This window comes from Toxorhynchites rutilus, chromosome 3, assembly GCF_029784135.1.
Source record: "Toxorhynchites rutilus septentrionalis strain SRP chromosome 3, ASM2978413v1, whole genome shotgun sequence".
Classification (NCBI taxonomy): domain Eukaryota; kingdom Metazoa; phylum Arthropoda; class Insecta; order Diptera; family Culicidae; genus Toxorhynchites; species Toxorhynchites rutilus.
The window spans coordinates 313,081,326-313,097,111 of NC_073746.1; the positions used below are offsets into that span (position 1 = coordinate 313,081,326).

Sequence of the window (15,786 nt, forward strand, 5' to 3'; positions counted from 1 at the left end):
CCAATTAATCAAAATTTCACCGAAAATGTTACTGTTTTCGAGAACTAAGCATACGACTGCTCTCTGGACCTTTTTGCCACATGAATAATCGAAATAAGCCACGATATAATTGTCATCTGTTAAAAAACAACCAGTTGAATGATTTCATGAGAACTCAAATTATCATGCAACCGTGAGTACTCTCAACATTGTTGTGTTTCTTCCATATACATTCCATATTGAATGCAAATAATTACGATACGATATTTTGTTTGCCAATACAGATACACTTCGCCTACTGCTCCACCTCTATATGTACCTCATTGCTCAAGAAGCAGAAAAATAGTTAAAACCCAAAATATTTTAGATATGATTATGTAGTTTTTTAAACTCGTCTGTCTCAAAGGTTGGTGTATAAGATTAAATTCGTTTCAAAGAATTTATGTTATAACTTAATTCTGGCCTACAATGTTCTGTGGGATGTCTACTTTACTGCAGTTTTTGTCCTTGGTTTGTCCGATGTTCCGTTCCAAAGTTACAAGTCAATTACTGGGCCTAAGTCTTTGCGTAAGGAGCGCGGATCCAAGATTTAAAACGCGTTTTTCTCAAAACCATGTTTCGCAAACTGGTGAGAGTTCTACCTTCCGGAATGGTCCATCCGGATGAAATATTTTTTCCCAGATTCTCCACTAAATTTGCTGTCATCGTACGTAGGATTTTTTTGATATTTCGGAAAATGAAACTTTGGTGAATGTTTTTGTCTCAATTTTTGAAGTATGTTGACATACCGAATTGTTTGTTTTAGTTTGTTCATCCATTTTGAATTTATTGTATTGAATTCATGCTGAATTATTATTATTATTGAAGTTAAATATATATATAAAGAATTATAAATTATAAGAATAGGAAATGATTCGTCTGTCTTTAATGTCTACCTATATTACAAAACATTGTAAACAGTGTAGTCAAGACTGAAATTCGCTCGAAACGCTGGTAACACCTTGAGAACAGAAATATTTCATTAGATAGAAACAAAGTGTTGCGATGGGAATTCAACCATCTCGATCGTATCGTAAATCGGCTCTTACACCTTCATCCGAACATTGATCGCGGAAAGGTCGACCAAGTCGGAATGATTGGCAATAATGGCTAAAATCCGGATTTTCTGATCTCGGTTCATCATTACTGAAATAGGACAGTGATGCTGTCATTTAATAAATAACGGTAAGATACGCTGAGTTTATTTTAGGACAACAAAGTATGGTGTCGACATTTTGAACATTTTGAATCATTTTGAACAAGTGAAGGAAGCATAAGCTATTACGATTACTATTCGAAAATACAGTTTCGTTGAAAGATCGATGAAAATAATTGTTAATAGTTATTTGCATCCTCAAAACATGTCATTCTAAACATTTTTTAAACTGAAGGATATTATAAGGACAAATCTTTTTTTTCCAAAATAGAAATAGGATCCATCAGAAATAATTTGCGTTCTAGATTTCTGGGAGAAAACTTTTACAAATATCAAAAAGAATCTTTATTTGATACAGAAAAGATAATTGTCATTTAGAAAACGTATTTATTTCTTTCACTGATTTTTTTTGTCTGTGTAAGTAATTTTGGTGTGAGATATAAAAATCCTAGCACACCTGCTAAAAAAAAAAAAAAGAAAAAAGATTTCGAAGTTGCAAAATAAGAAGTCGTCGATGTTGATCCATGCCATACCCAGCATTAGAAGTCATCCGCTAAGCCATTTCCACATTGAAAATGTTTGGAAAGCAAGAAACATTTCCAATGACTTGGCCAAGATTATGCTGTGTATTTTCTATGGGACCAGTTCGGTTTTATTTATTATTGGCTGTTGAAATCAAACGAAACCATCACCGGGAAAGGTATTAGGTTGAATTGATGCAAATGAGTTTAGCAGAGCACGAAAACGGCCACGATACGAGCAGATAGGAAAAATGTTTCTACAGCATGACAACGCAACGAATAAGTGATTCTACAGCATGACAACGCATGGCCTCACGTTGTTGAATCCGTTCAAATCTATATGGAAACACCCAAATTAGTTTATGTTACTTGGTCTGACTGATTCACAGTTCCACTTATGTGAAGACTTAAAAATTGGCTCGATTAGTGGATAGCATCAAAAGACGAAACGGGAATTCAGTTGCGCATCTCACAATAATTTATAATAAATTTGAAAAAAAAATAAAAATTAAAAAGGATTATTTTTTTTTTAATTTAAAATGAAAACGAATAAAAACTGGTGAAAAGTGAAAAAACGGATATGTTGAAAAAACTCAAAAGCATGGACGAAGTCATTAGGTATTGAGGTGGTACAATTTGATTCTGAGAATGGCATCTATAATCAGCATACGCGTACATTACAAAAATCAGATTTGCAAAAATGTGTACTCTATATTGGAAAACTTTGTCATTGCCAATTACTTTTTGAAAACTCGAATGAACTTTAAAGTTTAAAGTCTCTATAATTCAAAAGAAGCAAAATTTATCCAGCAACTTTTTTGCCTAAGACATCTATAGCGGAAATTGTAGAACAAGTGAACAATTTAAAGATTAAAAAAGAAACGTTTTACGAGCGAATGTTAGACAATAAGGGTAATGTAGTAATGGAGGGAGTTAGTGAGATGGTTGCAATTTCATAGAAGAAAAAATCATTGTTTCAGCGATACCAAGGTGATATTGTCATGGCTCACAGTGTCAGTGTATGTGACGTGGAATATAGTCTGCAAACGAATACTAAAAGCTGCTTACTCCACACGATTTAAAATAAGTCTAATAATCTGAATAAGAGAATCGAAAAAAAATTCAATACCATAGCTATCCATAAAAACTCAAGCAGCTTTACGATTTCATGTGTATTTTGCCTCAACATATCGTTAAATCGTAAGTATTTTCAACATTTCTTTGTTTCTTCACCATAACCTTTATATTCAATGTAATCATTGACGACATTTTTTTGTTTATCGATCCACATAAATTTCGTGTACAATTTCCACCCTGTTATGTGTTATACTGACATTCATTAATCATTTTCAGTTAGTCAGTTGAACTTCCTGTCAGAAGCTATTTTTTTTTTCGTTCGGATTGAACTAGTCGAAATGTCGCAACATTTGACTGCTATTTACAATCAGATCTAGTATCGCAATAAGCCCAAGTGCGAAAGTGGTGCAAAAAACCCTGCACTAACTGCAGCAGAACGTGTTAGACGGCACAGAAAACGGAAGCTAGAAGAAACGGTTTCATTGAAGTCTGGCCCATCATCCACCGTGCTACACTTGGATGCTCAAGTGTTGAATTCGATCAATCTGGACAATGAAGTTGCAAATGATTACAACTTGTTTGAGGGATATCAGTACATATAACAAACAGCCCTTTTCCGGGCCATCATTTGGAGTTTCGAAAGAGTTAAAATAACAGATTTATGAACAACGAAAAAAATGCATTCAAGAACAATTGTTTCGATCAATCACATTCCTACGTCAAGCTTACGTCCGTACCCCTACACTCAGACCCTTCTACTTTTTTCAATACAAAATGCATGTTTTTAGTCTTGCTACAAGACGCGTTTTAATGGAGAATTCAGGAGAATCGCAGGTGAAAGAAGTGCAGAATCCGACATTCACCCTGCAATCAACACTCAGCTTCAATTCATCCGAAAGTGGAATTGAGCATTCGAGGAAAGAAAACATCGTCAAGAAGCTTTGTTCTTGATTGCCTGAGATTATTATTACTTAGATTACACTCTATTGGGAAGACCTTGATGACGTTTAATTGTTTAGTTGTGTTCTTTATGTGCAACCTGTGACAACAGAGATTTACTTCATTCTTTTACGATACATTATTCCTTTACGCTGAGTTTGATTTAAAAAATTTAAATAATTTACTTCCGTTATGCTAAACGTCTACTACGAAAGATGTTGTTATGTGAAATTTACTGTCCCATCTCGTTCATTCAATACCATCAGATCAGGTCAAATATCACGCTTACGTCACATTGTAGTTGGAATGACGCCTACTTCATTCCACTTTCATGTTTTTACGGTTATTTTTTCACATGTCTGTATAAAATCTATGTTTTTTTTTTGAAGTATTTGGTATTCTTAATCTATAATAAATCTATAATAAAGGGTGTGTCACATCAAATTGCATCACGGAAAAAACGCTGTAGAAATTCGCCCAGTAGACCGATCCTTTTGAAAATTTTAGACAGTAAAATAAAAACTATTGAACAACTTTTGGCATTTCCTTTTTGTTCATACTTCGAGCCCAAGCCCGTATGCTCGCACCTTCCTCTTTACCCCGTCCATAAGGTTCTGTACAACGTCAGGTTGTAGGTTTTTTTGAACAGAAATCCATTTTCTCTTGAAGTCCGCCTCCGATTTGACAACTTTTGGGTTCTTCCGGAGGGCCTGCTTCATAATCGCCCAATATTTCTCTATTGGGCGAAGCTCCGGCGCGTTGGTCGGGTTCATTTCCTTTGGCACGAAGGTGACCCCGTTGGCTTCGTACCACTCCAACACGTCCTTTGAATAGTGGCACGAAGCGAGATCCGGCCAGAAGATGGTCGGGCCCTCGTGCTGCTTCAATAGTGGTAGTAAGCGCTTCTGTAGGCACTCCTTAAGGTAAACCTCCCCGTTTACCGTGCCGGTCATCACGAAGGGGGCGCTCCGCTTTCCGCAAGAGCAGATCGCTTGCCACACCATGTACTTTTTGGCAAACTTGGATAGCTTGCGAATCTCCTCCGGAACGCTGAATTTGTCCTCTGCGGAGAAGAACAACAGGCCCGGCAGCTGACGAAAGTCCGCTTTGACGTAGGTTTCGTCGTCCATTACCAGGCAATGCGGCTTCGTCAGCATTTCGGTGTACAGCTTCCGGGCTCGCGTCTTCCCCACCATGTTTTGCCTTTCGTCGCGGTTAGGAGCCTTCTGAACCTTGTATGTACGCAGGCCCTCCCGCTGCTTGATCCGCTGGACGAATGAACTTGACAAATTCAGCTTATTGGCGACATCCCGGACCGAACTTCTCGGATCACGTCTAAACTGCTTAACTACGCGCTTGTGATCTTTTTCACTGACGGAGCATCCATTTTTGCCGTTCTTCACCTTCCGGTCGATGGTTAGGTTCTCGAAGTATCGTTTTAGTACTCCGCTGACCGTGGATTGGACGATTCCCAGAATCTTACCGATGTCCCGATGTGATAACTCCGGATTCTCGAAATGAGTGCGCAGGATTAATTCACGACGCTCTTTTTCGTTCGACGACATTTTTCCAAAGTTACGAAAAATTGACAGTGATGCATGGCCAACGTGATCTATACACTCTTATCTGATTATAAGCGAAAGCTGAAGATATAATTCCTAAAAATTAAATTTCTACAGCGTTTTTTCCGTGATGCAATTTGATGTGACACACCCTTTAAAAAAAGGAAAAAAAAGGAAATGGTTTAAGTTTCCATTAAAGAATGTTAAAATTTAAGAAAAAAAATTAATGGAAACAAGATATTTTGAAAATTAAAACTCGTTTTTCTCAAAAAAAAATTTTTCTATGCGCAAATTATATGAATAGTTCATACAATTACCAACAAGTCACCCATACATCGGAAGGAGGGCACTGTTACAGGTAAAGAGTTTATATAACAACAACTTATTCATGTTTTCTTCGAAAAATTACTATTTATGTTTTACTCGTAAAATTTTTGTGTGTATATTATCGCGATTGAAATGTTCTGTTTTCTATTTCAAAACACGTCAAAAAAATGCCATACGCAGGAATTTACACTCAAAAATGTTACGATTTTCTCAGGAGTCTCCATACAAAACTGCCATGTATTCCAGAAACTATACAAGGTAGTAAATTGACGTCTTATACATGAGCATGAGTATATTTATAATAAGATCTAAAAATTTGTCGAATACACTATTTCGCTATCTTGACTTTGAACATATATAATCTAAGGAACTGGAGTTCCCTAGATGCTTGCTATGAAGGCAAGACTTTTCGCTCGTCCTCTCTCGAGCGCTTCGTGATTAATCTAGGGAACTTATTTCCCTAGATGTCGGCAATTGAGGCCTGAGAATCACGGTTTAAATTTATTAAAGCCAGGGATCTATTTCCCTGGACTTGGTTGGTCTCTTATGGGCTAAGCCCCTTTGCGTGAACAAATCCCGGCTAGGGCAGCCACAAAACTTCAACCTCTTCCGGCTCCAGTGCGGTCCGGTGAAGCGAAGCAAATGGTCTGCTTTTCGGATTGGGATTTGTTCCTTTTGGTTATACCTTTTATAGCGTGGCGCCTGGTTGCCAACGCTTGGGTGTATCCGGATTCTGATGCGTGACGCCTGGTTGTCAACGCTTGGTGGATTTTCGGATCACGAATTGAACTTTGAACTACGAACTTTGATTTTGAACTAACGAATTAGACTTCTGATTTGAACTGTTTGATTTGAACTGTTTGATTTGAATTTTGAAATGGACTCAACAATTGGACTGACTTCATTCCGTCCTGACTTAGACTATATATACAATTTTTAAGGGAGAGAACAATCTCCCTTTCCTATTCTCACAGATAACCAACCACGTGGTTATCTGCCCTCGAATTTCTCAGCGTGGGATTTTTCCCAGCTGTTTCCTACTCAGATAGCCGAAACACATCGGTTATCTGTATTTACCACATGGAACCTTTTCCACTTGTTTGTGGCCCTATGCTTCTCCCGTCATTCGCGCTTATCTCTGGTGCGCCGAAGAGGACGGGTCCTAAACAAATTAGTGCGCTTCGCGCATGTTTACGCCTATCGTAAAACATATGCCTGATTATTTTTCCCGCCTGTTCTGTGCGGTCCTAATCTAATCTACCAGCGTGAGAATTTCTGTTTCTCTTCCTCCACTACGCCACCGCGTAGAGTCCCAAACAAACATATGCCCTAAATTGCGTGCGTCATAAATTTACGCCGCTTATCGCTTAAACGCATGCGTTTAGCGTCCTATTTGGTCTTCGGTCCTTCGCTCTCAAGCGATAAGGCGCGAGACCATGCGGTTAGCAATTAGGTTTTGACTCCCACATGGGAATCTAAATAAACGCTGTGGTTTACACGCCTTTTCCTTTTTCGGCCCTTCGCACATTTCATGCGATAAGGCACAAACCTAACTTTGCTAATTGCCGTCATTAAATATTTATTTTTGTCTGGCTCCCGGTCTGGGCCGCACTTGATCAAACTAGCACCCCTTGGGTGGCCCGGTGCTCTCGCTTGGGTCTTATCTAAACTCATAAGGCTCGGATGTAAAAACATCTGGCACGGTAATCTTGTTGGAAGCTAAAGACGGAAGAGAAACAGTCCCTTTTCGCTGGTATTGATTTTTATTTGCGCCTGTTGCGCTTATCTCATACAGACCCAGGCTGAGTCAAAACAGATGCTCGCCTGAATCTGTTTACAAATAAATTTGTTCTTCTCTATAATTGCCAAATGCGCTACAATATCAAAATTTACATTGCGCCTGGAAGCGCTCCTATCTTTTTATTATTTTCAATTTTACTGGGTCCGTAACATTCCGGCCCTGATAAATCAACTAGATTTATAAATTCTGGAACGGACCCTATGCTATCTGTATCTTATGTATAGAGTTGTTACATTATTTCGGAAGTTTCAATTTATTTTACATTGATCCTTATAACCTAACAAAGTTTCAAATCACTTTATTATCTTCTTCGGCATTCGCCTGATCCCAATGGATGTCCCTTCAATGCTTGGTCCTTGGAAACTTCCTTCATATTGACTCTGGTACGAGTTATCTTCATTGACTGCAACTTTCGGATATTAGACAGCTTGTCCTCCTCAATGCTTAGTCCTAGGCTCTGGCACGAGCTTACTTCAGTTGGCTGCTCTTCTTTCGGATATTGGTGCTCTGGTAGCGAGCACTGATATCTTTTCCTTGGTGGTTAACTTAATTTGGTTGACCTCTGCGATTGTTGTCCATTGCTCTGGCTTCGAGCTCCGACATCCTCATGGGAATACTTGATAGGCGTACCTTCTTTAGGTTACGGTACGCAAAAAGGATCAATATTATCGTGATTAATCCTGCAATTGACGATACTCCGATCCAGATATGGTGATGCTTGATTTTCGGAGAGTCGTTCATCTCCGTGTTCTCTTGTAGATTTTTATAAGGGTTGATGGACCATGGCGTGGTTGTTTTTACTGTTGTTTTGGCTTCTATTTCTAAGCTGACGTCGATATGGCTCCGAGGTTTAAAATATGTCAGCATTCTTTTGCTGTTTCCGTTTAAGGTTGCGTATATTGTTCCGTTCTTTGTCTGCATTCTGCAGTCTGGTGTCATTTCTACGATTGCTGCTTCGTACGGTGGAGATATTATGGAGTTCTCGCAGCTTATGATTATTGTACTTGGTTTGCTTGTATAGTAAACCACTGAGTTTGGCGTTGGCAATCTTTTCAAGATCGTGTAGTTATCGGGCATCCGATGAACTGCGCATTTTGGCCTTGTATTTTTATTCGTTAGTGTCGCAGATACACAATCCGGAACTTTGAAGATTTGCGGTTGACTTATTATCGTATGACTTTGATTCAGTGGTGCCATGTCGTTTGTGGGGTAGAAATATTCTCCATGATCGTTGATAGCTATGTATGGTTTCTCCACCATAATTTGAGTTCTATTGATGGGATCAGGAATGGCCGTTACTTCGAACACTTCGAAACTTTCCTTGCTGATTAGGATTGTTGTCATGACCACTATTATAGTATCATTAACTGTTTGATACTCGTACTTAGTCGCTAATGGGTGATCTAGTATTGCGTATCCAGCTGGTAGTTGATTGGTAATATTTACGTGTATTTCGTGTAACTCCTGCTTGCTTAACGGGTACGAGCGCAATGTTCTATACTTCGTAAGTATCTCGTCTATAGTTTCGCGGGCTAACAAAGCTACCTCCATTGCTTTCCTTAAGGATATTTGTACTCGATCTTCTGCATAGTTTTTCTTCACGTATTCTAGACCCTCATGAAGTGCTGAGATCTTGGTTGAAAACGTGTTTCCCATTTCTAACGCCCTGTTGTTCATGATGTCGATGGAATGGGTAATTTTATGTATTCTTTCGTCCTCATTAATACGCATGGCTTCGATCTCATCATCAACATCGCTGCTTCCAAATAGAATATCTTTCAGGAACCCAAATATTCCTTTACTTCGGCGTACTCTCATGGATCGTTGCACTTCATTACGTGCGTTGATGGCTTGGCGTTGCAGTGACTCGAATAATTGGTCCAAATTTTCATCCTGCCTTATTCTTTTCATTTTTTGGAAAGTTATGAACAAGCTGTCATGTATGTTATTTATGGTCTTGACGTCTTCTGGGGAACGTACCTTGGTATTTAATTTGGTTTCCCATGTTCCTTTTTTTATTATGCAGGTACTTAAATGGCTGAATATTAGTCCACTCTCTTCTATGGGCTTTATTTGCAGGGTATTACCGAATGACAGTATGGCTGCGACAGTAAGTATTGTTGTAGCGATTTTGGAGGCTGGCTTTATTTTCCTTTTCCGTGAAGGCTTAGTAGTTGATTTTTTTAATTCATCTGCTGCTTTCTTTACTTCGTCTTCGTCGACCTTAGACCTCTTTCCCCAATTCGGGAAATTCATGTTTACGTGTTTCCTTTTTGTGGTTTTAGGGATATTCGCCTTGCTTGTCGATGATAAAACTGCCGTTGTTGGATTTACTTCTCTTCTGTTTATTTTCACCACGTTACTTATTGGCTTCTGTTGTATACCTCTCGGAGTGTCTATCTCTACCTGACGTAGTTGGTTATTTGTTGTAGCAATTACTTTCCCTTTTAGCCATTTGCCTGGAGGGGCTTCGTCGTCTGGGGTTAAGACGAAGTCGTTGATGTTTATCGGATCGGCCTTTCGTGTGAGCTTGTCACGCTTTACCAGGGTAAGCAAATATTTATTTTTCCACTGGTACCAAAACATGTCGAAAAGATGTTGAATTTCCCTTCGGTGTTTTATTTCACTATCGTTGAATGTTGGGTAGTCTCCCGCGTGACCTAGCAAACGGTGAAATGGTGTTAATATTTCAGCTTCCATTCGGGAGATGGGTATTTGTGTCAATGGTCGAGAGTTAATTATATACTCTGCCCTTGATAATGCGGCTTGAGCACTTAATGCTGACATTCTTTGCTTAAATACTTTTGCTAGCGATGATTTAATTATCTCGCCTAGCTCTCCATATTCTAATGATGTGGACGCATTAGTTTGCCAGAATAACTCTTTTCTTCTGGCTTCCCCATTCTTCATTCTTCCGTCGATCTCCGTCAACATTGTTCGTAATGCTTGTTCTGAATCGGTGAACGCCGTTTCATTGGAACTTTGAAGACTAAAGAGCCTCCCTCCTTGTTGATGAATCTTATCTAGGATAGCCATGAAGGTATTGAAATTGAAGTTTGCGGCCATCTTGAGTTGAACAGCCGCGGTTTTGACGCAAAAAATTATTGCACACCATCTTTTTTCAGTTCTTCCTTCTTCCGTTACTTCGAACGGTCCAAAATAGAAAATCTCGCATTTAGCGAACGGATGAAGCTGATGATCGTTGTTAATTGGTGTCGCAGTTTCTTGCAGATCTCGTTGTACGTTAATCAGTATAGATTTGATATTTGGAATCCAATATGTTTTTTGTAATTCCCTTATGGTGGCCTTTTCGTCGTGCTGAAGATGCTTGTACATTGCCTTTACTATTTTAAGTACGAGTTGGTGTTTTTGGGGCAGTATTATCGGATTTTTATTATCCTTACTCCTGCTTCTTATTATTCCGGCTTCGTCTAGAAAAGGTTTGTAACTGGATAGAATTCCTGTCTTTATAATCTCTGCCTTACGGAGTACTTCCAACTCCGTCGAGAAGGATGTTGATTGAATCTTCTTATATAATTCGGTTTCAGCTTGTGGATGACTTTGTACTTGCAATGCCGAACAGGAGCTGAGAATTTTCCATGAATCCATTTCTTCATTTGTCTCCGCAATTGTTTGTGTCGGTACGGTGTCCTCTTGATGGATCATGATGTGTCCGCAGTCCTCTGATGTTGAAATGTTTCCGAACATAAACCAGCCTAGTTTGGTACGAATGGCGATTGGTTCGTCTTCTTTTCTCATTCGCCTCTCGAATGGAACTAAAAGGTGACTATGACTTAACCCTATCAATATGGTGGGGCGTACATCTGTATAGCTTGTTAAGGGTAGGCTTTCCAGGTATGGGTATCTTTTCTCCATTGTCTCTTTTATAAATGTTTGTTTGGGTAGTTGAAGATTTTTTATGGTTCTTACTCCCTTCAATACATATTCTCTTTGATTGACGCCGCTGATTCGTACCTGGACTCTACGGCTATTTTCCTCGTCCCTGGTTACGTTCTGCGTCCACTTAAGCTTTAATGGATCAACCCTTCCGTTGAGCTCTAGCTTGTTCGCTGTCTCCTCGTCTATGAGCGAGAGCGATGACCCTGCATCCAGAAATGCGAAAGTCTCTATTATTTTTTCTCCGTTTCTTAACTTAACGGGAACTATTTGATAGAGTACACTTGTCCTTGTAAGTTGCTGATGACTGTGTACTTCTCCATCTATTTGATTGCTTGGGCTATCTTGCCCTTCCGATTGATTTGTATCATTTGTATTTCTCTCTTGAGATTTATGAATTAATGGATGATGTTTATAGTTACATCCATTAACTCCGCATCGTTTTGCTCTTTTGCAATCTCGCATCACGTGATTTGTGAATGCAAGGCAGCTCAAGCATACCTTTGCCTTAAAGGCTAATTCATTTCGCTTTTCAGGCTTCATAGCCTTAAATCTGGTGCATTCGAGGAGTTTGTGGTTTCCCCGACATGCTTCACAATTGCGTTTTATTATTGTCGATCTATTTTCCTGATGCGTATTTACGTTAAATCGACGCTCAGGCCTCGTGTCTCGCGGCTGCGATCTGTTAATTTCTCGCGGCTGCGGTCTGCTTGTTTCTCGCGGCTGCGGCCTGCTGGTGCCATTCAGCAGTCTATTGGTTCTCGAATGAGGCTTCAGCCACTCATTGAGATCAGCTAAAGTCTTTGCCCCGTCGTACATTTCTTCAGTCCACTTCACCTGTAGACCGTAGGGCATTTTCCTTATGATCTCTTCCACCAATCGGTGGTCAATCAGGAATTCTTCTCTATCCATAAGAGAAACATTACAGACGAGATTATCCAGTGCTTCGGATATCTCGGTAATCAAATTCCGACTCTCCCTTTTGATATTGGTGAGTTCGGCTAGTAGTTCTTTATAGACTAGTTCGGGTCTTCCGAAATTATCTTCTAGTCTATCAATTATTTGGTCCATATTATTTGGATCCATCATTAACTGTCGGACGCTCCTCTCTGCGTTCCCGTACAGCACTGTTTGCAGGCGATTCAAATTTTCAAGCCTGTTAAATTGACCTTGTTTTGTGGTCTCATCAAAGGCCTTTTTAAATTTCGGCCATTCTCTGGCCGCACCTCCATATTTTGGCAAGCTCATGAGTGCTTGTCGCTTTAGGTAGACAGTCCATTCTGGCTCTGCCTCCTGATTTTGACCTTCGATGCTGTCATTATTGTGTGCTGAACTTGTACCTGGTTCAGCTTCGAATCTCGTTGTCCTCATGGACTTTACCAGAGCCTCCATTGCTGCTCTGTTCTCTTGCAAAATTTCTTGCAAGCTGTCTCCGGAAACTGATTGTCTGACTTTGACTTTCAGTTCCATCATTTCCCTTTCTGTGCTCATGCACTTAGGGCATACCCACCTTTCATCTTTCTTGGGTAGGTATGTGAGTCCCACACATGAAATGTGGAACCACCGATCGCATTCATCGCATGCGACCATGTCCTCTTTCTTGTCTTTGTCCGTACACAGACGGCAGTGCCCATTAGGGTTGGCTTTATATGCGTATGTAGCCATTTTAATTAACGTGATTCCTTCTTGAATACACGTGAGTTCAATTCAGATCTTTTTTGAGTGCTTAAATTTTCAAGTCTTATCTCTTTCTTATAAACGTGATTCCCTTTTGAATGCACGTGTGTTCAAATCAATTTCTATGAGTGCTTGAGTTCCAAGTCTTATCTCCTCTTACAACGTGATTCCCGTTTGAATACACGTGAGTTCAATTTCACTCTCTGGCGCGAGAGTTCAAATTTCAATTCTTGACTTCTTAGTCTTTTCAAAAAGGCGTGATTCTGAGCCTCCCGATTTACTCCTCTTGCGCGAGGGATCGTGGTTCTTTTCTTGGCGAAGGTGTGAGTTTTAAATCTCCTCTCTGGAGCCACCAAAATATAATCTAAGGAACTGGAGTTCCCTAGATGCTTGCTATGAAGGCAAGACTTTTCGCTCGTCCTCTCTCGAGCGCTTCGTGATTAATCTAGGGAACTTATTTCCCTAGATGTCGGCAATTGAGGCCTGAGAATCACGGTTTAAATTTATTAAAGCCAGGGATCTATTTCCCTGGACTTGGTTGGTCTCTTATGGGCTAAGCCCCTTTGCGTGAACAAATCCCGGCTAGGGCAGCCACAAAACTTCAACCTCTTCCGGCTCCAGTGCGGTCCGGTGAAGCGAAGCAAATGGTCTGCTTTTCGGATTGGGATTTGTTCCTTTTGGTTATACCTTTTATAGCGTGGCGCCTGGTTGCCAACGCTTGGGTGTATCCGGATTCTGATGCGTGACGCCTGGTTGTCAACGCTTGGTGGATTTTCGGATCACGAATTGAACTTTGAACTACGAACTTTGATTTTGAACTAACGAATTAGACTTCTGATTTGAACTGTTTGATTTGAACTGTTTGATTTGAATTTTGAAATGGACTCAACAATTGGACTGACTTCATTCCGTCCTGACTTAGACTATATATACAATTTTTAAGGGAGAGAACAATCTCCCTTTCCTATTCTCACAGATAACCAACCACGTGGTTATCTGCCCTCGAATTTCTCAGCGTGGGATTTTTCCCAGCTGTTTCCTACTCAGATAGCCGAAACACATCGGTTATCTGTATTTACCACATGGAACCTTTTCCACTTGTTTGTGGCCCTATGCTTCTCCCGTCATTCGCGCTTATCTCTGGTGCGCCGAAGAGGACGGGTCCTAAACAAATTAGTGCGCTTCGCGCATGTTTACGCCTATCGTAAAACATATGCCTGATTATTTTTCCCGCCTGTTCTGTGCGGTCCTAATCTAATCTACCAGCGTGAGAATTTCTGTTTCTCTTCCTCCACTACGCCACCGCGTAGAGTCCCAAACAAACATATGCCCTAAATTGCGTGCGTCATAAATTTACGCCGCTTATCGCTTAAACGCATGCGTTTAGCGTCCTATTTGGTCTTCGGTCCTTCGCTCTCAAGCGATAAGGCGCGAGACCATGCGGTTAGCAATTAGGTTTTGACTCCCACATGGGAATCTAAATAAACGCTGTGGTTTACACGCCTTTTCCTTTTTCGGCCCTTCGCACATTTCATGCGATAAGGCACAAACCTAACTTTGCTAATTGCCGTCATTAAATATTTATTTTTGTCTGGCTCCCGGTCTGGGCCGCACTTGATCAAACTAGCACCCCTTGGGTGGCCCGGTGCTCTCGCTTGGGTCTTATCTAAACTCATAAGGCTCGGATGTAAAAACATCTGGCACGGTAATCTTGTTGGAAGCTAAAGACGGAAGAGAAACAGTCCCTTTTCGCTGGTATTGATTTTTATTTGCGCCTGTTGCGCTTATCTCATACAGACCCAGGCTGAGTCAAAACAGATGCTCGCCTGAATCTGTTTACAAATAAATTTGTTCTTCTCTATAATTGCCAAATGCGCTACAATATCAAAATTTACATTGCGCCTGGAAGCGCTCCTATCTTTTTATTATTTTCAATTTTACTGGGTCCGTAACAACATAATTAGGATTAGTTACAATTTTTTCAAAGAAAATATGAAAAAGTTGTTGTAAGAAAAACTTTTTTCCTGTAAAAGTCCTATTTCCCGATGTATGGATGACTTGTTGGTAATTGGATTTTTTTTTGAAAAATACGTCTTTGAGAAAGTTTAATTTCAATTTAAACAATAAAATTTTTTAATAAGCAACACAATCTAATCTAGCATGTTTTAAAGAATACTTGACAAATAGCGTTAGCGGCACTAAACGTATCGGACAATGTTTCAACTTTTTACTTTTTCAAGTGACAGTTGAAGGCACCATCGGACCAAGATTCATGTCTATCTCAAAAGAAATTTGCTCAATATTTGGAAGTGACTCAAAAAACCAACAATTCTAATGACGGTGATCAAATCCATTTTTAATCAGAAAAAAGTCATTTAAAACTTACTCGTACATAACTGTATTTTTGTTTGAATGAAAAATTTTCCCTTCGTCTTTGATGATTAATTGTTCATTAAATAATGGTTGCATCGCAAATCGTAAGGCAGTTTTGGAAAGTCCAATAAATTCTATAAAAGGATAACATGTAACATTGACGAAAAAAAATTTATTGAAACTTTTTGCATCGATTTCAAGAAAGTGCTTAAAAAAATTGCAATGCGATCATAATTTATTGAACAATTAATCATAAAAGAAGAAGGGGAAATTTTCCATTCAAGCAAAAATATATCTGTATTGAAAAATCCTACAGGAGCATTATAGGAATCAAATGAGTTGGATTTGGAATCAGTTGGCTAAAAATTGTGTTAGTCCACAAAATCTTCGAAAAAAAAACAGAAAGAAATCGATTTTTTATTTCTTCACGATTTTTTT

General features: G+C 39.5%; 1 protein-coding gene across 4 annotated transcripts in view; it reads left to right on the forward strand.

The window, feature by feature from the left end:
- The window catches only part of LOC129772804 (adipokinetic hormone/corazonin-related peptide receptor variant I-like), a 345,849-nt gene that overhangs the window by 296,295 nt on the left and 33,768 nt on the right, over positions 1 to 15,786 (forward strand). The window lies entirely within an intron of this gene.